The 25344-nt window shown below is 38.6% G+C and overlaps 1 long non-coding RNA gene across 1 annotated transcript; it reads right to left on the bottom strand.

Moving 5' to 3' along the window:
- Positions 1-876: 876 nt before the first annotated feature.
- LOC119265802 lies at positions 877-6079 on the bottom strand. The gene is made up of 3 exons (XR_005131745.1): positions 5610-6079; positions 3062-3168; positions 877-1526 (listed from the first exon to the last, which is right to left on the bottom strand). It is a non-coding gene; the product is annotated as an uncharacterized LOC119265802 (long non-coding RNA).
- Between the last annotated feature and the right edge of the window lie 19265 nt (positions 6080-25344).

The raw sequence follows: 25344 nt of genomic DNA, 5'->3' as shown, positions 1-25344 counted from the left end.
CGACTCACACAGGACAGCCAAACGCTCTCAGAGGAAAGCGCCAGATCTGTTACGTCAGCTAACAGACGCCTGCACTGACTAGTATCGTGTTGAGTGATGGGGAGAAGCTGGGGACATCCTACCCACCCAGAGAGAGCGAGGCCAGTTGTGCTCTCTTGAACTCCCGGCCATTGACAGCTGTAGCATCACCAGGGATTGAGCTTGTGATCTCCTGATGACAGGGCCAACACTTAGATGGCTGCGCCACTCAGGAGCCCCACAGAACCTTTATTTCTAATAGTATAAACTGCTGCAGGTGGAAATAACTAGAAAAAACAGGCTGTTTCCACAAATGTTTCATGAGTGAATGATGTTTTTAAAGTCTGGTTCCATTGACTTACATTAAAGGTATGTTTTTTATCCCTCTTGTAAAGTTAACATTTTGGAGATATGAGATTATACTATTTCAAGCTCTTATTCCAAAAATGGGTTTCCATTATACGGGCTCTTTAACACATATAAGCCGTTCTCTGTTGTTTAAGTGTTCAGTCAGAAGGATGTTTCTATGTTATGTGATGCCTTTGGCCTATTTCTAATGTATTATGAAGCTATGCTATCTTCCACAGAGGCCTTGCGTAAATCTGATGGACGTTCTGCCTCTCGCTGCTGTCAGCTGTGCGCCTAATGCCTTCTCAGAATCAATGCGTGCGAGAAACTCCATGCAGTCCAGGATCCTGCAGCTTTTAAGGACTAAGAATAAAAAGCAGCAAATGCATTCCCATCAGAGAGGCAAGCAGGCGTGTGTACACTGAAACGCTCCCTGAAGAGAGTAAAGAATAAACAGCCTGCCCCCCACTCCCACCACCCCCCAGCCCCCCCCCCCCCCCCCCCCCGGCAAACCAAGCAAATTGTGTGAAATGCAGAATACGAGTCGCTGAATGGCGCTACATAAAACATCGCTTTGGCACGATGGATGATAGCAAGATGGTGGGAGAAATAAAATTAAAAAAAATGCACAGATAACAGATGAAGCCTCGACAAGCAGGAAACGCCGGCCCCCCCCGACAGGACAGGACTCACCGTAACACTCGAGTAATAACAACACACAGGCCTGCAGTAGAGAAATCAATGGATGCGCAGGGGAAATGATTATCTGGTGGACTGATAAATGAACCTCAATAGAAATGTTCAGTCTTTTTTCTTTCTTTCTTTTTTCTCCTTTCAGTTTCTAGCGGTATGATGGAGGCAGCCGGTAGCCGAGCGGTCAGCGAGGGTCACTCCCCGAAGGCACAGTTGAAAATGACTCTCCTCAACTACGCGTATTCTTAAGCAATAACAACGTGATCCGTATTATCCACCCAAGAATACCCGTCACCGAAGAGAGCCTCAGAAAAAGAGAGAGAGAGAGAGAGAGAGAGACAGAGGGAGCGCCTGACTCTCAGACATCCACTGTGGCACACAGGCCAAACCACAGCCTTTCTCTCTAGGGGCCTGGACTGAAGACGGCCTTTCTCACGAGGCAGGACACGCCCCGCCAAAGGAAGCATCTGTAGACAGAAATGAAGACACTTTTTGGGGGTTTCTGAGCAGGAGCTTTGGGGAGGAAGCTCTTTCTTGAAAATAAAGGTTCCGTTGTGGTTCTTGGCTTGTACATAGAATCTGTTTATAGAGTCTTTATGGAATGGAACTTTTACGTGATGGTTCTTTAGATAGTCTTTGTAGAACAATCCCTTTACATTATGGTTCTTCGCAAATGTTTTACAAAATAGAACCTTGCATTACTTTTTCTTTATAGAATAGGAGCTTTACATTATGGTTCTTTAAACAACCGTTATAGGACAGAACCTTTACATTATGGTTCCTTAAACAATCTTTATAGGATAGAACCTTTACATAATGGTTCTTTTAACAATCTCTACAGAATGGAACTTTTACATTATGGTTCTTTAAACAATCTTTATAGGATAGAACCTTTAGGTTATGGTTCTTTAAACAATCTATATAGGATAGAACCTTTAGGTTATGGTTCTTTAAACAATCTTTATAGAATGCAACCTTTATGTTATGGTTCTTTATAGAATTGTTTGGAATATTTATGGTTCTTTATATCATCTTTACAGAATGGAACCTTCTGCATGACTTTTTTAGAGAATCTTTATAAAATAGAAGCTTTACATGATGTTTATTTATAATCTTAATAAAAATGGACCTTTATCTTCATAGTCTTTACACTATGGCTGTTTAAGGAATCTTTTTGACTAGAACCTTTATTTCATGGTTCTTTATAGAATATTTATAGAACACAACCTATTTCTTATTCTTAGAGCATCATTATAGAACAGAACCTTACATTATGGCTCTTTGTAGCATCTTTGTACAATAGTACCTTTACATTATAGCTCTATATAGCACCATTACAGAACAGAACCTTTACATTATAGCTCTATATAGCACCATTACAGAACAGAACCTTTACATTATAGCTCTATATAGCACCATTACAGGACAGAACCTTTACATTATAGCTCTATATAGCACCATTACAGGACAGAACCTTTACATTATAGCTCTATATAGCACCATTACAGAACAGAACCTTACATTATGAACAGAACCTTTATATGATGATTCTCTAGATAACCATTATAGAACAGCACTTTTACATCATGGTTCTTTATAGAATCCTTAGAGAACAGAATATTTGCATTACGGTTCTTCACAGCATCATCAAACAAAAGAACCTTTACATTATGGTACTTTATAGAATCACTATAGAATATAATTTTTACATCATATCTCTTTGTGGAATCTTTATTGAATGGAGTAGAATAGAAGCTTTACATTTTGGTCCTGTGTGGAACCTTTACTGAACAAAGCCTTTCCATTATGGTTCTAGAATCTCATGTGGAGGCTCTTTAAACATCTTCACATTTCCTTTAGAAACATGGCTCTTTAGAGAACCATTCATTGAGAGTGGTTCTTCTACAGCATCACTCTAAAGAACCCTTTGTGGCACCTTTATTTTTAAGATCGTAGGAGGAGCTTGAGTGATAAACTCTCTGAGGCCTGACGAAAGGCTTACCTCAGTGACGGTCTGTGGCTGCACACTCGTCCTGCTGGTCCAGATCTCTGGTGTATATCCCGAAGGCCAGTGGAGATCCAGTTTGGCTGACCCAAAGTCAAAGGGAGCTGAAATGGAGGGAGAATTTGAAGGAGTAAGTTAGATCAGCATACAATGATTTCAGTATAGCAGGTGGTGAGACAGTACTGGATGGATGGATGAAAGAAAGGAAGATATAGCTGCAGAGAGGTAAAAGCATGAAGGGATGTCAGGGTAAAAAGAAGGACAGAGGGATGGAGAGATGGACAGAGGCTCGTGTTCAACATCAATCCGCTCTATGATGTCCACGTAGGCTCATTTAGAGGATTCTGCCGTTCCTGCCATTCACCCCAAGCCCTTAACTACCGCCAGCCGCATTAATAGTCAACCACCGTCAGCCCTTCAAGTCAAACATGCTCATCACACGCATATACAGAGAGAGGGGAAAAGAGAGAGAGAGAGAGAGAAAGAAGGGGGAGCCATACAGAAAAATCCATTAGCAGCGGGAGGCAAATTACAGATCGTTTGGGGGGAAAAAAAGGAATGCAATGACGGCTGTCAGAAAAAAGGAACAATGACTGTTATTACGACTCTCATTTTCTGAGGGGTGCACCGGCGCCCAAATGGAAGTGGAAAAAGATGGACAGAAACGTGCATCTTTTTTCAAAAGCTGGCGGAATTTGCTCGTGTGCACTCCCTCTCCCTGCCTTGAATACGCAAAAATGTCATTCCCATTTCATTTACCGCTTCTCTCTTCTTCCACACTTCTTTGAATCCACATACAATGTCACTCAGTTCACTTTCTTTACCATCTTTTTCTTCTTCTTTGTCCTTTAAAGGAGTGCTCTGCTGTTCGTTTGAGTGAATTCGACCAGGCAACTTTATCTTCTGCTCTTCTGCGTCTTCTGCACAGTAGCAGGTTGAAAGGTGCATCTATATGCCCACCCACTAGTCACACCTAGTACCATCGATTTCAATCTTGTTCAAGGTAAAGTTCTCACAGGAAGTGAAATATGTTAGCAAAACAAGTTTAAGTTGCTCCATCAGGCTCCATTAGGCAGCCTAGGGCTGAGAAAGAGGACAAAATCCTCTTCCTTTGATTTAAACCGCTTCCTACTCAACTGATTCCCGTTTAAATTGTCCATTCCACCTTAAATGATGTGGCTTGAATGGCCGAGTTTAATTTGGCTTGGTATCAATGGTGCAGCAGTTACATTCTGGCACCTGCAACTGCTGCACCATTTCAGATGCACCATTTAAGGTGGAATGGAAAATTCAAATAAGCTGGTGAAAAGGAAGCCTAACTGAAACATGTAAGCCATATCATTTAAGGTGGAATGGAAGATTTAAAGGAGATGCTGGCGAGGAGGAAGCCAAATTCAACTCAGCCATTTAAGCCATATCATTTAAGGTGGAATGGAAGATTTAAAGGAGATGCTGGCGAAGAGGAAGCCAAATTCAACTCAGCCATTTAAGCCATATCATTTAAGGTGGAATGGAAGATTTAAAGGAGATCCTGGCGAAGAGGAAGCCAAATTCAACTCAGCCATTTAAGCCATATCATTTAAGGTGGAATGGAAATTTCACATAAGAAAGTGGTGAATAAGAAGCCAAAGTTCATCTTCATACTGTACAGTCTGAAAGGCAGGTTTCACTCAAAACATGACACTCATGCAACGCATTACATGTCAGGAACATACTGTCACTCTCGTGAATATCTCTGAAATAAGAACTTAAGAGACACTAAACATGTTCTTAACTTTAATGTATGTTAAGGCCATTTTATTCAGTTAAGTCATCGTTTCTATTGATCCGTTCACCATGGAATGAAATGTAAAAGGCAGCTGATGCTTTCAAAAAACAAAAACTAGCAATAGACTTGTAGAAGAACGAGTGTGCATCTAACTGAGAGCCAGTGATTTTTCCTAAGGGCAGGTACCAGACACCCTCACTCTGGCCAATGCTAGCAATCACAGCAATCAACAGGGAGGTGAACTTGCTGCTCCAACCCTTCAGCGACTTTTCCCTCCCATTTTTGGGTAACTCAAAGACACGACAATAACAACAATGACAAAAAAACACCTGTAGGAAAAGCTGAACGAACAGACACAAGAAAACACAAAGGTAAACACAAAAAGAGAAGATCCTAAAAGCTCTCCAGGTTCTTCAGCGGCGTCCTCACTGTCAGAAGCTCCAGCCTGAGCCGCTGATTGCCATTTAATTGAAGGAGTGAGGCGAGAATCCCATGAATATGTTAATACGGCAGTTGACAAATCCAGCAGAGAGGGGAAGAAAAAAAATCAAAATCCACCGCCCTGATAGTGGCAGCGATTACACAAATCTGCATCGCCGTAGCGACCAGCTCACACAACACGATACAAAACCCACGGCACGAAATCCCCCCCCGCCCCCCCGCCCCCCCTGCTATAGTGGTAGTGGGACTTCACAAAGGAACAAAAGGGGAAAAGTAGAGAACGGACAAAAAACAAAAAAACAGGATCAAATTCCCCAGTCCATTGAAGCAGCTTACCCTGGAGGTCTCTCGCCCTTTTTTTCTCTCTCTCCATCTCTCTGTCCGTCTTTGTGGAGCAGCCTCCCAGCAAGAAGGTGGGGGTGCGTAGAGCTGGGAGTCGTCCGCCTGGTTCTTCTCCTCGGCTCCTGGCTGGGCGATCGAGGTTATTGTGCTGTTGAGTGAGCGAGAAAGCGAGCCACTGCCTTCGTCTTTGCTGCTGATGCTGCTGACGCTGGTGATGCTGGTGATGCTGGTGATGCTGCTGGAGAGAAGCTTTCAGCCTTCAGCTCCCTTCTTGCTTTCTTGGCTACTGCTCAAACCCTCACACGCACACACGGTCCCACTCCAGCCTCCCCCGAAGCGCAGGTGCTGAAAGATAAGCGGCGGACTCTCCGCCACGCAGCCGAGAGGAGGAGAGGAGGAGAGAGAGAGAGAGAGAGAGAGAGAGAGGAGAGAGAGAGAAGGGGGGCTGCCAGTTGTTGCACACAGAGAAGGGAAAACTCTCAGAAGGAGGAGAGCGATGAGGGACATACAGAGAGAGAGAGAGAGAGAGAGAGAGAGAGAGAGAGAGAGAGAGAGAGAGAGGCAGAAGAGAGGGATGGACCAAGGGGGGATGTATCTATTGGTAAATGTCTGTGTGTGTGTGTGTGTGTGTGTGAGAGAGAGAGAGAGAGAGAGAGAGAGAGAGAGAGAGAGACAGAGAGAAAGGGAAGAATGCCTAAAACACCTAATCACATAGCTGTAAGAGGAGAATTAAGCTCTAACGACTGATAGAGAGACAGATATAGATAGAGAGGAGAGAGAGAGACAGACAGACAGAGTGTGTGTGTGTGTGTGTGAGAGAGAGAGAGAGAGAGAGAGATGGTCTAAAGCAAGTGCATGTGTTTATGAGTAAATGAGAGAGAAAAACAAATGAGAGAGAGAGAGAAGAGAAAGAGAAAAGAGAAAATGTATGAGAGAAAGAAAGAAAGGGTAGATAGAGTAGAAATAGATTAGAGAAAGTGAGATGGAAAGAAGAAGGGGAAGAGAGAAAGAAAGAAAGAAAGAAAGAAAGAAAGAAAGAAAGAAAGAAAGAAAGAAAGAAAGAAAGAAAGAAAGAAAGAAAGAAAGAAAGATTAGAGAAGGAGCAAAAGAAAGAAGGAAGCAGAAAAAGAGGAGAGAAAAAATGAGATAGTGGGAGAAGGAAAGGGAAAAAGAGGAGAGAACAAAAAGAGAGAGAAAAGCAGAGAGGAGAGAAAGGTTAGAGAGAGGGAGAGCAGGAAAAAGCAAAGAAAGAGAAAGGAGATATTAGAGAGAGAAATAGAGAGTGAGAGAGAGGAGGTAGAGAGAGCTTAGATGCGAGCTGAGTGAATCTGAAGCAGTTTAATGGTAGATTAATTGCGGAACGTGTGACGTGGACTCGTCCCTTCATTACATCCTATAGGAGAGATGCTCGTTCCCCAGAGACCAGGATGGACCATCCCCACCACCCTCACTCACTCCTCCCTGTGCTCCTGCACCACCTCACGCAAAGCCATTCACTGAGGGAGAAAAGCCGTTCTGAAATAGAACATGGAAAAATGCCAACCTTCTTCAGGAGAACCTGATATCTGTGCTCTTAAAAAAACATGCTGCAAAAGGTTCTCTGAGCGATGCCATAGAAGTTCCTCAAAGAGCAATGTTTGGAATAAAAAAAGCATTTGTGAAAGTGAAGAACCTTTACATAATGGAAAGGTTTTATATCAATTTAAGGGTTCTTGAAACCTGGAGGTTCTTCACACTCACACATACCATTTATAAATACAGTTCTCTAAAGAAGTGGTTCTCAAAGCAGACCTCAGGGTCTTCACATTCACACTGCATAAGGACAGAGAAAAAATGCAGGACCAGTTTGAGAACCATTGCTCTAAAGAACCATCAATTGAACTATATAGATGTCTGTTTAAAAAAGAGATTTGTGAGTCCGTAAAACCACTCAAAGGTTTAAATAATGTAAATGTTCTAAACCAATTTAAATGTTCTTCTTAGAACTTTTATATTATGTGAAGATTTTATGCCAATTTATTAAGGGTTCATCCCAGAACCTTCATATAATGTGGGGGTTCTTCAAACTCACACATCAAATTGACAATAATGGCTATTTTTAGAAGCATCCATTAATAGATATGGCTCTCTGAAGAACCTTGTTTGAAAAAGGGGATTTGTGCATTTGAAGAACCTCACAAAGTTGACACAATGAAAAGATTATAATACAGTATAATATATTTGTCCTAGACCTTTTACATTTCTGGATGTTCTTTAAAGGTCTAAAAGGTTCTCTCATTTACAGAAAAGTCCTCTAAAGATACATCTGCTGAAAGATTTGGTTCCCTGAAGATCCTTCTTTAATGCTTTAAAAGCTTCTTTAATTTCCAAAAAAAAAAAGAAAAACAATCTACTGAAAGATTTGAATTTCTAGAGAACCTTGTTTGAAAAAGAGGATTTGTGCATGTGAAGAACCTCACAAAGTTGACACAATGTAAAGATTCTAAGGGTGTGTCCTAGAACCTTTTCATTATGTAAAGGTTCTATAGCAACTTAAGGTTGTGCTCAGGTTCTTGCTCACAAATCTCATAAACATGGTTCTCTAAATAACTCTCAACTGAAATGTTCTTGAGGGGCCTACAGTGGTTCTTCTAGAGCCTTTTAGAGACCTGAGTACAGCAGGATGTGTGAAGTGTGCAGAGCTAATGTCAGTACTGTGTTCTCCTGGTTTTGTATAGTAGTCAGGTCAATGGGGTGTAACTGCTCCAAATGCACCGAAGTAGAGAAGAACTGAGTTCCAACTTTCTACAATTGTCAGTTTATTTCACGCAATTCCTTTGTTTCCTTTTCTCTTTTTTCATCACAGGCCTACTGCAAGCAATTCACCACTCCTTTACACAAATATTAAACCATGCTCGGAACAAAGGTGTCACCAGCAGCTTCTGTCCGCCCTGATGGATGACACAATGACGGAGAAATGATGACAAACTGATAAATCGATGTAATATTGATGTGGTTGAGATCATTTTCGAGAGCCGTGCTCCACGACTGTTACAAATCAGATGGTACACGTTTATTGTGCGTCTCTTATTGCAGCCATGTTTGTATGTTCCTCCAGTACGTAATATCTCAGGAGTGACGCTTTTACCATCCGGCTGAAATGAAGCTCTGTAATATTTGACAAGAGGCCTCGTCGCAGCGACATATTTCAGCAGGTTTTACACGGAAAAATAAAAGTCAAACGGCGACTTTAACAGCAGAGAAAATGATTTTACTCCTCGCTCCCTGCGCTTTATTCACTGCTATTAGTCAAAATGAATTTTACATGACGGAGACACTTCAATGAGTAGAGAAAACAATTTGAACCGTTACAATCTGTGGGATAAATAGAAGATATTAAAGCATATAAAGCATTTCCGATGGCTTTCAAGGCCGTGATGCTTGAGAAAGGCACCGTCTCTGCTTTCACAACTACATACTGCCCCCTTTTGGTCCAGTCTGTCAGTCCGTGTGCTTTAAGGAGTCCTCACAGAAGCGGCTATGGCATAAATAATATGAAATGCATAATGCAGGATGAGGAAATCCAGCTTTATCATATGCACTTGAGACGGCTGAATTTCATCATCTGTCCAAGTTCACATGGCAAACGCATTAAAGGGCCTTATCATTGAAAACTGATTTGCTCTTGCTTTTTCATTTGAGTCAGATGTAGGATGTTTACATTGTTAAAGTTTCACTCTTCAGTCCATAAATACAAACTAACCTGAAAAAAATGGTTGTTGTGATGTCATAAAAAAAGCATTCACTGCATAAAATGGCATCTTAGGAAGTGTAAACATCTTAAATGTAGTCAATATATCATATTTCTCGCTGTGAGACTGTTGTGAGAATATTATAAGACTATTTAATTTTTTCTTGACATTTTTACTTGTTTTTAAGCCGTTTTATCCTATGAAGGTGTCTTCGTTCCATGGGCAGATCATGTTCCTTGTTATATGCATTCCATCTTGAAATTAGCAAAATTATATTCATTATTTAGAAATAGGTGGAATAGTCTTATAATATTCTTCACCAAAGTTAAGAGCAGTTTTTCAGCCTGGGCTGATTTATGAATGATGCTTAAGGGCACAGTAACAGAAACAGCTTGTTTAATTCTTAAAGATAAGGGTTGGAAAATGATCATGTACAAATGAATTACAAGCAATTTTGGCACAGAAATAAGTGGGACCTACAAAATACTAACACTATAAACAACAGTACTCAAAGACTTCACACTGTATCCTCATTTTGCTTTGTTGCTTTGCACTTATTTGGACTTTGGAGATTGTAGTTGGAGAATTTAATAGTGAAAATTGATTTGTGAATTTCATCACTGCAAAAGAATGATATCTTAGTACCTGTAAAGTTCTTAAGTATAGTCAATAAATCTAATATTTGTCATTGTGAGACTGTTATAATAATAAGTTATTTCTGAACATTTTTACTTTTTAAGTGATCTTTTAAGTGAAAACCACTTAAAAACAAGTAATAAATGTCTAAAAATTTGTTAAATAATCTTACAATATTCTTTCAGCAGTCTCAAAGTGAGAAATGTTAGATACTGCATTTAAGAATTTTAGACTTGCAATCAGATATCAACACATATTTGGTGTCCTAAGTTTGCCTTTTTAGCTAATAAAGCTAACAAACACTAGAAGTCAATAGTCACCCAGAGTTCAGCTATTTGATAGAGTTTCGTTCATTTTCATTGCCTCCATGTTTCATGTTCATTGCCCTAAACCACATCGGCATGTCTGTGTGAACTGAAGAGCAGGATGAAGTTTGAGTGAGCTCACAGAAGTTTTGAGGTCATGTTTACAGATTTGGGTGACTATTGACTTCTAGTGCTTGTTTGCTACAGTAGGCTTATGGCTCCATTCCTAAAATTAAAGAAGCAAATCAGATCGACTACATCTCATATTATCTGATCAACTCAAAGAGTTGTGCAGAACATTGACACAAGTATGGACAAAATTCAGGCGTCAAGGTGGTTGCTACTATTTTTCCATGCTTATAGATAACAACGTGTCAGAAACCACATCATCTTTTGAGATTATTGAACAGCTCCACATGGTTTGTTTGGTGATTTGGCTTGGTTTTGGCTTTTTAATGCAGTGCCGTCCAAGGGTCCAAAGATCACGGCCAGCAAATACAGTTTTTCGGCCTTGTCCCTTGCATACAGAGATTTCTCCAGACTCTCTCAATCATTTAATGTTATTATGTATTATAGATGTCCAAAAGTCCTTTGCTATTATATGTTGAGAAACGATATTCTTCAATTGATCTTGCAGTCTTTCACAGAGTGGTGAACCCCTCCCCATCTTTACTTCGAAAGACGGCCTTTCTGAGATGCTCTTTATACCCAATCATGTTACTGACCTGTTGCCAATTAAACACCAGGTGTTCTTTCAACTTTAGCAGCCTTTTGTTGCCCCCATCCCAAATATTTTGGAATGTGTTATTGGCATCAAATTCAAAATGAGCAAATATTTGTAAAAAAAATAACAAACTTTCTTAGTTTCAACATTTGATTTGTTGTCTTTGTACTATTTTCAATGAAACGCAGGGTTTAAATGATTTGCTCTTTTTTTTGTATTTTGTTTCAATTTACATTTTTCACAGTGTGCCAACTTTTTTGAAACTGGATTTGTACTTGATTCACTGAACTATTGCTTTAAAATCAATCTAAAAAGAAATGAATATCACCTAAAATTCTGAATTCTGAAAAGTAGGGCGCCAATATGCACTCTTTGCAGAATGTATAGCCAAAGAATGTTTAAAGCACTGCTGTTTAGATTGCATTGCATCCCTTTTTTACAGTTATGATGAATATGCTCCCTAACTCATTTTTAAATGTATACACCATTAAATATTCAGAAGCCTCTTCCTAAGTAGGGTGACCACCTGGAGACTCAACTGTATTGTATGGTGCTGGTTATTTTCACTTTGCTGGTGCCGGATCACATTGGATTGGTGGTACGACTAATGTTCCTAATGCTGGGCCAAAATTTCCCCCTCTAATCCCTCAAACTTAGAGTAAGTACAAGTTATTTTGACCCTGAAAACAGCCATTTAGCAGCTCTGTCTACCACCTTTTGTAAGCTTACTGACTTTGAATATACAGACTATTACAAGAAAAGCAAACAAAGTTCCTAACTTTAATGGACATTTAGAGCATTTATCCTGGTCCACTCACAATGAAATGTTCACTCGATGCAAAGGACAACTTGAAATGATGTAAAATATTAAAATAATAAAAAGTCAGTTTTGATAGACATTTTTACTTGTTATTAAGCAGTTTTATCTTATAAAAGTGTCTAATTTCATTGGCAGATCATGCTCCTTGTTTAAAGTATTATTTATTAAAATAAGTAAAATTATCTTCATTATTTAGCAAAACAAGTAAACTTATCTGCCAATGGAATTTGACACTTTCACTGGATAAAGTCCAGTTAAAATGTACAGAAACAGGTGGAATAATCTTATAATATTCACACAACAGCATCAAAAAGAGAAATATTAGATTTATTGACTGCATTTAAGAAGTTTACACTGATTAAGATGTTATTTTTTTCAGTGTTTATATCAGTTTAGCCCATTCACACTGAAGTCATGAGCAGTTTATCAGCCTGGACTGCTTTATGAATGAGGCTTTATGAATGAGGCTTAACTTTAATATATATTTAGAGCATTTCTATTGGTCCACTCACAATGAAATGGTCACTCAATGCAAAGGACAACTTGAAATGATGTAAAATATCATATAATATCACAAAAACTACATATATACAGTGCAATGTAAGAGGCTTAGGTAGCCATAATGAACTTTAAATCTGTTTATCTGGACAGTAAGTGTGTTTTTGCTAGTCAAATCACCATTTAACACTGGAATAAATACAAAGGAACATGGATACAGTACAACTGAAGAAAAACATGTTACTTTCAGCAAAATGATAGATTTGTAGTTTAGCGGAACGCTGAAATGTGTCTTGCATTAATATATTAATATTAATATTGGTGTGAATCCATCCATCCATTTTCTAAGCTGCTTCTCCATCAGGGTCGCAGGGGGGTGCTGGAGCCCAGATACACCCTGGACAGGTCGCCAGTCCATCGCAGGGCACACAGACAGACAGACACAGACAGTCACTCACTCACACCTAGGGGCAATGTAGCATGTCCAATTGACCTGACTGCATGTCTTTGGACTGTGGGAGGAAACCGGAGGAAACCCACGCAGACACGGGGAGAACATGCAAACTCCACACAGAGAGGACCCCGGTCACCTGGCTGGGGAATCGAACCCAGGCCCTCCTCGCTGTGAGGCGACAGCACTACCCACCATGCCACCGTGCCGCCCTTCATGGTGTGAATGCAGTGCTCATATGAACATGAACATGAGTCATTAGACATTTCCACATAAAAGCTAGATTGCAATGAGAGGGTTACAGTCAGACTACAGATGGTTCAAAGGGTTATCAAAATATGCAAATATATTACTTTCTTTTTTACCCTATAAATATATATATATATATATATATATATATATATATATATATATATATATATTTCACTTGGATCACTTGGATGAGAAGGAAACAACATACTGTACTAGTGTAATGTAAGTCAATGGAATCATACATTTTGGGCCTTTTCTTTTGGTTCATTCTTCAAAAAATGTACACAACATAATGAGCAACAAGTATTTTCAAATTATGTCAAAAACTGAAAAACGACAGAAATGGAAATATGAGTTTTCATTCTGACAACAGTGATATATATATATATATATATATATATATATATATATATATATATATATATATATATATATAGATATATATATATAGATATAGATATAAAGGCAGACTTAGCTCACTGATTGCCAACTTGATGTAGGCATTTGCCGTTCCTTCTTAATTAGTGCAGTAGTTACATTCTGGTGTCTATAATAGCAAATTCCAACAAGAAGCCAGTTTTAGTTTCAGAGTAGTTCCAGCCCATACAGCCTTTGGCAGGGTACTCTGGGCAGTGCTCACGGGAAATCTATGGATTAAATCGATGCAAAACAAACTAACAGAAGCAAAGCAAAGATCCCCTTGAAACAAGATGTAAGGTAGCAGCATGAGAGCGAGAGAATGCAATCGCAGAGAAGTTGGAATATGCAGCCAATGTGCATATATATATATATATATATATATATATATATATATATATATATATACATTATGTAATTACCGTTTTTGACATAATTAGAAAAGACCTGTTGCCCTTTATAATGTATGTAAATTGTTATGATGAATGGAACGAAAGAAAAAGTCTGGAATTGCTTGGAAAAAAAATTCTGGTTACCTTCAGTTACATTTAAAGTAAAGTAGGTTTTTTTCTTTTCCCTACTTACCATTTTGGAGATATGTTTTGTTTTGAAAACAGATAGATAGATAGATAGATAGATAGATAGATAGATAGATAGATAGATAGATAGATAGATAGATAGATAGATAGATAGATAGATAGATAGATAGATAGAACGAGCAGTGTTACAGTAGCAGGACATATAATTGCACATAAACTTACATATATTAATTAATTACATACATATATTAATGAATTAATTAATTTGTATGTTTACTTTTTTTGTAAACAAAAAACAGATTTGTGAAAGACAGTTTTTTTGTATTTACATAAGAGCAGGTATTGCACTAAGTAGCATGAGGTAGTTCACAACACAATGAGTGTAAACATAATTAGGAATAGCAGCAGTATTTACAGTCTACAGTAGTTAGTAGTGTGTAGGTAGAGAGTAATTTTTAAAGTCTTAATGCTTTTGTTAAAGCTTGTGTTCAGATGACGTCCCAGTTGATCTGATCTACTCATCAGAGGCTTTTGTCGGTGGTAGTGATCAGAGTCTGTGCTCGAGTGCCCACTGTCATTACAGCAAAAGGTTGAGAAACCTTGAGAAATTATGAAAATCCTGTGATTAATTTGAAGATTCTGCTTCCATTAAAATAGTCATGCTGGTAATATAATTTGTAATGGAACATTATTTTATTAAATTAGAAAGGACTGCAACATAGGAGCATTTTCAATCCTGTTCTCAGAAAATGGACAGCTACAGACAGGAATGCCTGAGGTGAACTGTAGCTGTTGGATATTCCCAAGTGTACAGCATATACTATATATCACAGTACTAAAGTGTTTTCTGTTCTGCTAAAGTGCAAAGCAGCAAAAAAATCATCTCATGTCTACATCATCCAGTGGACCAGCAGTCCATAGCATTGCAGAAAACAAGGCCAATTCAAACTGCACCGTACACTGACAAGGGGGGGCCATGCATGAAATCATGCAAAACATATGAGATCTTGATTGGATGTCCACTCCAGCGTGAGATCCACAGATCTCTGAGTGTGCGTGTGTGCTGGGCTGGTGGCTGACGGGGTGTTGACACGCTCTCATTATGCCTTGCTCATGTTGCTGCTGGCCCTAAGCGTCTGGCTTCGGTCTCTCCACCTCACACAGCCACACTCACACATTCCATTATCAACATCCCACTGACCATCTGATCGCTGACCTCCTCACGCTGAACAGAACAAAAATAAACGCTCATGTTTCCTCGAGAAGAACAGTTTCTCTGAGAAAGCTGCTTTTCCGTTCCTCTATATTACGTTTCACCTCCAGTACATTAAAATGATGTTGCTCATGTTTATAGATAACAGTATTACATTGTGTAAACCACATATCGCTGTTGTCAGACGAAAACCTCGTATCTCCAAAATAGCAATTTTACAGGAGAAGGAGAAAACCTACTTTACTTTTAATGTAAGTCAGTGGAACCAGACATTTTTCCATGTCATTTTGGGCTGCTTCTTTTAGTCCATTCTTCATGAAATTTAAACACAATGTAAAGCATAATAGGTATTTTCAAATTATGTCAAACACTGAAAAATGACAAAAATGGTGATATTGTCACACTTCCTGGTTCTCAGTTGGACACTCATATCATCAAGGACTCCACGTCCCAGAATGCTTCTGTCATGAGACTCTTCACGACCCACCCAGCAGACACCTGAATACTAATTATTTCCACCTGTTTTGTCCTGTATAAGCAGTCTGTTTGAACCTTGTCTTTGCAAAGTATTGCCACTGTTCCGTCAGTGCATACCAAGCTGTTCATTTTCCTGATTGCTGTTCCGCGTTTTGACCTCGCTTTGTTTCCTCCGGATTCTGATTCTCGCTCCTGTTTTTGGCTTTGTTGTTTGTACGATTCTTCTATGGTTACGGCCCTCCCCTGTTTCTGGATTCCATTTTCACCTACCCCTATGTATTGTATCTGGCTCTTTTGGTTATTGACCTGGTCTGGTGTTAACCCTGTTCATCTCCTTTCAAATAAACCCTCCGGGTTCATTTGAGTCTGCGTGTGTCTGATTTACAAACCCAGTGTTACAGAAATAAAGTTTTGTTCTGACAACAATGATAAGCAAGTCTATTAGAGACTCCTTAAATTGTTAGTTTTCATGCCTAAATACACAACTTTATATCATTGGGGTTGTCAAATGATTAAAATAATTAGTCATAATTAATCACATTATTCTGCATAGTTAATGGAGATTGTCTTATTAGGTCAAATTTGACCCTGAAGAAAGATTTTTTTTTTCCATTTTAACCTGCTAAAATCTCAGGCTTGTTAAATTATAGGACTTATTACTCAGTAACAGGGACTGCAGTGCAAAGTGGCTGAGCTATTTATAGGTTCTAGATATGTGAAACAAAACTGGCCCACTGGTGGTCCCTGGCCATTTAATGGGTTAAAAGCAATGCATTTTACTTTTCATGCTTTTCAGCATGAGTGGATAAAATAAGCTTAATCAGAACGTATCAGTTGTCTTCAGTAAATCAATAACATTATTTTTATCATGTGAATGCAGTTTTCATATGAACATGAACATGAGTCAATAGACATTTCCGTGTAAAAGTTGCAATGAGAGGGTTGCAGTCTTCTTCTACAGTCACTTCTCCTAAATTTTGTCCGTCAGCCTAGACATGTTTGCTGCCTGAAATTCACTTCTTTAGTTTTGCACTGGAGATTTGAGGCTAATGTAGCTAACAAGTGATGGAAGGTCAAAGCCCACCAGTTGTCTATACAACAAACAGCAAACAAATCAGGCTTCAGACTGGCTACTGTTTTCAGCCATATACTCTACTTTTCTCCATGTTTTTCAGATAACAGCACTGATGTTATACACACATTAAAAATGGTTCCTCAAGGGTTCTTTAGTAAAGAAAATGGTTCTATACAGGGTGTCAAAAGTCACAGGACACCGTTTTATTTTATTATTTATTTTTTTTTTTTTATGCTGTCACTGTAACAAGGAGCGATGATGAGGTGGACATGTGCGAAGAAAAGCAAGATTTATTCAGGGCAAATCCAGGGTTATGATCAAAACAGTCCAGTTTTAAAGAGCCAACACGGAGAGCAGGAGGGACAGACATAATGAAAATGAACAGGTTAAACAAACAACAGGGCTGGAAGATCAAACATCAAACATATCAAAAGCACAAACCATACATACAAAGACCAGCACAGACCAGGGCAAACACGGGGCTTATATAGCAGAAGGGATCACAAGACACAGGTGGAAAACAGGTGGAAACAATCAGGGGTGGAGTCACGAAACAAGGGGGCAGGACAGTGAAGTATCAAAATAAAGAAACACATGGACAACCGGGAAGTAAACACAAGGCACATGGAAGAGTGGGAGGGGCCAATTGTGACAGTGACAAGCCTCCATGATGCAGTGCTGAAGGTGGTGTTTGTTGCGGATTTTCTTAAATTGTCTGATATATTCCTAAGTTGTAGAAATGTGTAATAAAACCTTGGGCCTTGGCCATAAAAGGGTTAACTCAGATTGTAATTGACTACTGTAACAAGTCAGCAGAATCCAGATGCTTGCGGATAAAACACAGAAGATGGGGTTTATTACCACAATGCAAAAACGTGGTCAAAGAACAGGCGTGGGTCGATACTCCAAAACATACAAGGATCACAATGGTGATCATAACGCCAGGCACACAATACAAAAGACATGGTCAAAAAAGCAGGCGAAAAGGTCAAAAACGCAAAACAGAATTCATGGGCAAAAAAAGGGTCAGGCAAAAGGCACAGTCAAAGAAACAAGGCCATGGTCATAAATCAGAAGAATGCAATCAGAACAAATGCTTATTAAGTTCACTAGGAAGCAATACCTCGCACTGAAACTAACTAAAGCCCAGTCTTATATACTAAGCTGTTCTCACCAAAATGACAATGAACCACAGGTGAAACCACTTAGTATTCAGGAAACTGTGATCTCTGATAGGTGTGTGTGAGAGCATCAGAAGTCATGTTATTCCCCGTTGTATTATGGGCAATGGAGTCAATCTCAAATTCCAAGTCAGAGGGGAGTTGCACTATCACACGATCTCCCAGAGGAGTCTGGGAAATGAAGTCCATCTCATTTGGAGAGTTCACCAGATGCATGACAACTACGCACCTGACCCACAACTAGTGCTACTCATTGTCTCAAATGTGAACTAATTCCACACTGACAACATGCTGCACATATGCATGTCAGAAATAGCCTAATTACATCTGTATCCTCTATTTGCTGATGCTGCACCAGTATGGTATCACTATCAGTGCAGTACTGGTGTTGAATGCTCAAATAAACTGAAAATGGAAATATTAATATATTAATGCAAGACACATTTCAGCTTATGCCTATTTTACACCACAGTCTTAGCTAATGGCCTTCACTTGAGTTGAAGAGTGGAATGAAAATGGGGCAAATATTTTTTTTTTATTAGGCTATTACTTTAAGCAGTCCACATTATGGCATGGTGAAATGATAGCAGAAACTCTGTGCAATAGCTGTACATGAAAGTGAAGAATAACTTCTGGTTTATTCACTCTGGGTCTTGAATGCTATCCAGCCCCCTGGCCATCACCCCTCGCCACCCACTGGCATTTCGAGAGAGGCTCCAAAAGAGCCCAATCAAATATGGCTTTGTGGACACGGAGCCTCGCAAATGTTACATAAGCTTCCATTACGTGCAGATTTCCGGTGAGATTGACTGGCCAATCGACCCCAGAAGGATGTGGGGAAGGGTCAGCCGACAGAAATACCGATAAGTTAAGAAAAAGCTCATTTAGACCCGAATAGAAATTATTGACCTGGAAGTGGCTGCTGGTTGCAGCCTGATTTGTTGCCGGTTACAGCAAGAGCAATTACTTCTGTGGCAGCGTGATTCTGTGTGTATGTGTGTGCGGGGGTGGGTGTGCATGTGTCAGTGTGAACCTTACAACTGAATTCACTGCCAAGAAGATATACAGCACCCTCGCTTCACTATAATTTCTTTCCGGGTTGAATAAGTATTAGTTCATGATTATTCAGGAGCCTGCATATGTGTATATGGAAGAATCTGGACTCATTAGAGCGTTTTTCAGGCTCGCGGAGATGCAGTTTCACACTGAAGGCACATACAGTAATTTGCTCATCTCGGCAATGAGGTATGGCGGCTTCATAAGAGCCTGCTAATGGAGTTGGTAAATTATCCAAATGGAAAATGAACAAGACTGGATTGTGCAATAACACTGGCCTCAGTAGGCATTTCCCTTTGGTATGGGCATCATGCAGCACTGCTCCATAATAACTCTAATTTATTTCAAGGGGGATGACAACGTTCTAGAGCTGGCATGTGTGATGCATTGTTTATCCATGAGCCTGTTTAATTATAGACGTATTTTATCTTGTACGTATATTGTTATATAGGGACTGTAATATGCTGCAGTGTGTTGACTGGAGTTGTGATGGCACAAGGTCAATAATATGGAAAAATCATCCACATTCTATGCTTCCCTGAACGTTTCTCAATGTTGTTGTCATGAGAAAATCTCACACCATTTTTCATAGTTTTTAAAGGTATTTTGAAAACACAGCTGCTCTTTATGTTTAGTGAACATTTCATGATGAATGGACTTTTGAATTTGGATAGAATCGCCTTACTTTAGCATGCATTCACATTTAAGAATATTTTACTTCTTCTTTTCAGAAATACAAGCTTTTGTTATTGCATTACACTTCATATATAAACATATTTTATTTAACGATAAATTAGCCGCTTAACATTCCAGATATATTTAATACAAGGCTTACTATTCAGTGACTACAATACAACTTCAATGCAAACTAATGGAGCTTTTCTTAGGTTATAGACATTTGGGCCTGCTGGCGGGCCCAGGGCTTGTTAACGTTAATCAACACAGCTGCACTAATTGAACTATTTGAATTATTTAGTTAATACTTGCTAAGTGACTTCTTTATCTATATAAATTTTAGGTAACACTTTACGGGAAGTACTGTACAATAAGACTGCCCTCATAAAAGGTTTATGAATGTTTAAAATGAGCTCATCTCAAAGACACCTTGATCACACAAAGTGATCAAGTGACCCTTATTAGTCCCCCAAAAGGGAGATTTCACCTCTGAATTTAACCCACCTGTGCAGTGAAACACCACATACACACTAGTGAAGACACACGCTAGGGGGCAGTGAGCACACTTGCCTGAAGCACCATCCACAGCACCCGAGGAGAAGTTGAGGGTTAGGTGTCTTGCTCAAAGACACTTCAGTCACATATGTCAGCTCAGGGGATAGAAACGGTGACCTTTCGGTCACAGGGCTGGTTCCCTAACCTCCAACCCATGACTGCCCCAAAATCAGTCATGCAGTTATAACACATGTTAAAAGTTGTACTTTTATTAAATACATTGGTAACACTTTCTATGAATGTCACCTTTATAAACACATTCATAACATGTTATAATTCATTAATAAGGTGTTATAAACGTGGCTATAAATATTTATAAAACTGCAATACATGTTATAATCATGCTTATTATGCATTATGAATTGTTAACATAATACATGATGAGTATTGTTCATAACAAATTATAAGAGCTCATAAACTGTATTTGTCCACTCAAAGTAAAGTGAAGCACTCTGTACTAAAGCCTCCTCCAGTGTTAAGAGCGAGGCTTCAAGTTGAAGCATTTACTGAAGGATTTCCTGAAAACATAAACAATAAAGCTCATTACAGGCTTCAAACGTCAGAGTTTAAACTAGTGCTGCCATCAGTGTCTTACCTAATGTGGGAAAGTCAATGTACACCACTGTTAATGTACACCACCGTTAGCCTGGCACTAACTTAACACTGCATATTCAATAGAATGCTAGCAGAAATAAGCATTACTGGACTGTATCGTAGTGTGATGTTACAGAGTGAAGGGTTCTAGAGCTTGACGTTAGAACCAGTGATGGAACAAATTATAATGATAGCACTCGACTATCTCGCCTCTACTTCTCTAGGCCTTCACGCCACTGTGACTTCATGCTCAGTGTTATGTCAGAGGGGGTTCTGGAGGGGCTGATGAGTATTTGTTTTTCTGTGGTGTAATGTAACATTTAATGTGAGACCGCTGGTTAAGTAAAGTGAATTATAGAAGTAATTCTAGGCTGGACAGCCTGTTTGGAGCATCTGAATATTCAGAACTGAAGCCCCAAAGATACAGCCCAAACAGTACCAGTGGTCAGAAATAAAATGCTGGAAATCTCTTAAATAAACTTTATTTGCTTTTACTTTACACTTTCCAAGCTGGGACTGATTTATTTGGTAATGACAGTATAACATGTTATAAACACTATTTATAATGCATTATATTAACAATTCATATCATATAATAAACATGGTTATAAAGTGTAATTAATTTATATATATATATATATATATATATATATATATATATATATATATATATATATATATATATATATATATATATGTATATATATGTATATATATATTTATAACCATGTTTATAATGCCTTATGAATGAATTATAATGTTATAATGTTCTTCATAGAAATTCATAGAAAGTGTTACCAGTACATTCAATAATTCAAAAGTAGTAAACATGTAACATAATGGGTTGAAAACACACTCAGTAGTGTTTAATCTACACTTTATGATGCATTTATTATAGCAGTGAGCGACGAGAGGCCTCAAGTGGCTTGTTGCTGTAATAAAATGCCAGCCAACATAAATTCAAATAAGATACACAATTCATATATTAATAATAATTGACATAAACAAGTATTCCACCAAGAAATGTAAATCCCTTAGAGTGCAGTATCATTGCCAAGCAACCATGGACCGCTGACTGAGAACGTTTGGTCGCCCATTACTATAAACTGCTGTCATTTCATGCCTTTTTTTTTTGGCATATAAGAATCAACATATGATAACACATAACTGTTCAATGCAAAAACCTTTGCTTTAAGAGTATGTTTTGTTCACAAAACTACCACAGTGAAGTCTTATTTAGCACAAATCCAGCAATGCTCCTCCGGTCATGCTGGGGCTGAATCTCAAATGTCTCCCTGCTCCCTACATTGTGCACTACATAGGAATTTAAATACTGGATCCTGCAGTTCAACAGTGCATAATAGAGCCAAAATAAATAGACATTTGGGATTCACACTCATCCACACTCAATAAATGATGCACTATTTCTATATAAAGAGAGCTAGAATTTCTAAATGGTCATAGCTAGAACACTATTTAGGGAGTATGGAGCCATTTGGTATTCAACCTGGGTTTGACGCGACTTTTTTAAACAAAAAAAAGGGTTCTTACATCATCAATAGTGGTCCATGTGAGCAGCATCAGAGTCAAAGATTACTACTTTAACAGCACAAGGGTTTTTCGTGCCATGGTGATACAGAGTTCAGTCGCTGTGAGGTGCTCATAGATGTGGGTGTATCATAGATTTTACAATGGCTTCAAACGCAGCTCAGCCAATCAGATTTTAGGACCAGAACTATCCGTTTTATAAAAAGGAATTAAAATCTACTCTGGGAATGAGCAGCTTATGACACTAAGCATATGGTAAGCCTACTCAACAGAAATCCAGGTTACATCCATTATTGTTGTTGGCGGTCATAAAGCATCCCTGACTGACATGAAATGAATGCAAATACAGCATCTACTCATATGTGAAATATTCCTCTAGCATTTGTGAACTGTACAGTAATATTAAAGTAAAATTACATTGCCACTTTCAGGATGAAATATTAGTAAATCATTTATGGACACTTTCCCATGTTCAGGAATGTGAAATGTCATAGCCATTTTTGTTTCAATCATTTTGAATGTTATTAAGGGATAAATAATAAATGCAGCATGGATATCTTTTGAATATCATTTGCCCAGAATATTTGCTCTCTGAAAAAAGGACTGTGCATTTTAATATTTTCATGATCATATCATGAATTTTACACTAAGCATCACTGAATATGTGTTACATTCATGACACTGTTGGTTCGTTACTCATTAGCAAAGGTATTTAATGAATTTTTCGTTATGTAACTGTAATGGAGTTTTACTGTACTGTTCATGATGTGCCATGAGGGCTTCTTGTACATGGCGTTCCTGTGAAGTGTTAGTGAAGTGAAGTGTTACCATGTCCTACAATAAAATCCTAACATTTCAGTACAATTAAATTACACTGTTTTTATATTTGCATGTGTATATATATATATATATATATATATATAAAATGTTGGTATAACCTTGTATCTCCAAAATGACAACTTTACAGGAAAAGGAAAGAACCTACTCTACTTTTAATGTAAGTCAATGAAACCAGACTTTTTCCAAGTCATTTTGGCTCATTTCTTTTCGTCCATTTGTCATGAACTTCAAACACAATGTAAAGGGCAACAGGTATTTTCAAATAAGTTGAGAAACTGAAAATCGACAAAAACAGAGATACAAGGTTTTCTTCCGACAACAGCGATATATATAATGTGTGTATATATAATATAAATGTGTGTGTGTGTGTGTATATATATATATATATATATATATATATGAATTGCTGTACTTCACTGGTACTTTTGCCATGTTCTGGAAAGTTCAGTTCTATCTACTGGCATAAAATGTGCTTTTTTGTGAGTTTTCCTCTCAGATGACCCCTCTGGGCTTCAGACTCAGACCTCATGCTGATTTGGCCCTGTCACATCCCATTTCTGCCTGTTCACTCATATTATTTCTTTCCTTGTTCTGTACCCCGACAAATCCCACCTCCTGCGCTGTGATAGAGTTAATCAGATTAATGCCAGCCATATCTATAAAACTATCATTTCTCTATTAGTATGTGTGTAAATGGCTGTGATGGTTATCCTATTAGCTATAAATTAGCTATTAGCTAAGCTCTATTAACCCGATCAGTAGGCAAGCAGGAAGAAATACAGTAGTAAGTTTGAATATCTGCACAGTCTCTATTTATCTGCTGAGTTTAACATTTTGGAAAAGAATAAAAATAAAAAGTGAAATGGGCCTTAACTTCTGCCCAGGCCACAATTTGTGTTCTTGTGCATTAAATTCAGCACATAAACAGTAACTGTGCGTTAAAATGTGTAGCTCTGTCGAGGATGTGTTGACTCCTGAAATGGCCAGGGCCCAACGTTTTACACATTTCTATAACCTAAGAATAACTCAGTCCGTTTGCATTGAAGTACCTGTAGTTAATGAATAACTTAGATCCTTAATTAGAAGCTTAAATATGTAGAAGCCTTAGAATGCAATAAGCCTGGTAGTTTAAGGGGTTCACGTATTTCCACTTAGAACACTGATGAAAGATATTACAGCTATGGCTAGCTTCTTATGTCCATTATACTTTCTTTATAACTTACAGTGGGTGACCTCATAGAACTAGCTGCTTTAAATCCTAGCACGGGGATTGGGCAGCAGGGGTGCTATGGGGGCCCAGCACACCCACATTTCAAAATTGTTTAATGCTGCAGCTGTCACACCTTGCTTGCAGGTGAGGGTAGATATGCTCTGACAAGGTTGTGAGTTGTAAGAAAAAGCGATGACACATTCAGTGCAAGGGTGTTTATTTAGTGAAAGGTGTTGAGAAAATAACAAAATGTTGAGAAAAAGGAAAAGAAACAAATAAACAAAAAAAACTATTTACAGATTACATTATAAACTTTGAGGAAGCAAGAGTTTCCCTCAAAATACATTGGCTGAACAATCAACCAACCATCTCCTCTCTCCTACAGAAACGCATTGAGCTCCTTAAATAGTCATCTACTGGTCTACCCAGCCCAGCATGTATCAGTCTTTCTCCTCTGCAGGGGGACACAATAATGACCATCAATAATAACCCAGAAAATAAATACATAATACATGAAAAGCTTGTTCACAAACAGATCACGGAATCATAAGGAAAAAAAACCCCACAGAACGAACAAGATCAAATGAGAAAAAAAGAACATTTCAAACTTCACTATATTGCCAAAAGCATTGGCTCGTCTAGATTCACATTAACATGAACCTGAGTGAGATCCCATTCTTAATCCATAGGGTTTAATATGATGTTGGCCCACCCTTTGACGAGAAGGCCTGGCTCACAGTCTCCACTCTAATTCATCCCAAAGGTGTTCTAATGGATTGAGGTCAGGACTCTGTGCAGGCCGGTCAAGTTCTTCCACACCAAACTCACTCATCCATGTCTTTATGGACCTGCTTTGTCCACTGGTGCGCAGTCATGTTGGAGTAAGAAGCAGCCATCCCCAAACTGTTCCCACAAAGTTGGGAGCATGGAAT

Source organism: Pygocentrus nattereri, chromosome 17, assembly GCF_015220715.1.
Source record: "Pygocentrus nattereri isolate fPygNat1 chromosome 17, fPygNat1.pri, whole genome shotgun sequence".
Classification (NCBI taxonomy): Eukaryota; Metazoa; Chordata; class Actinopteri; order Characiformes; family Serrasalmidae; genus Pygocentrus; species Pygocentrus nattereri.
This window is presented reverse-complemented; position numbering and strand designations above follow the sequence as displayed.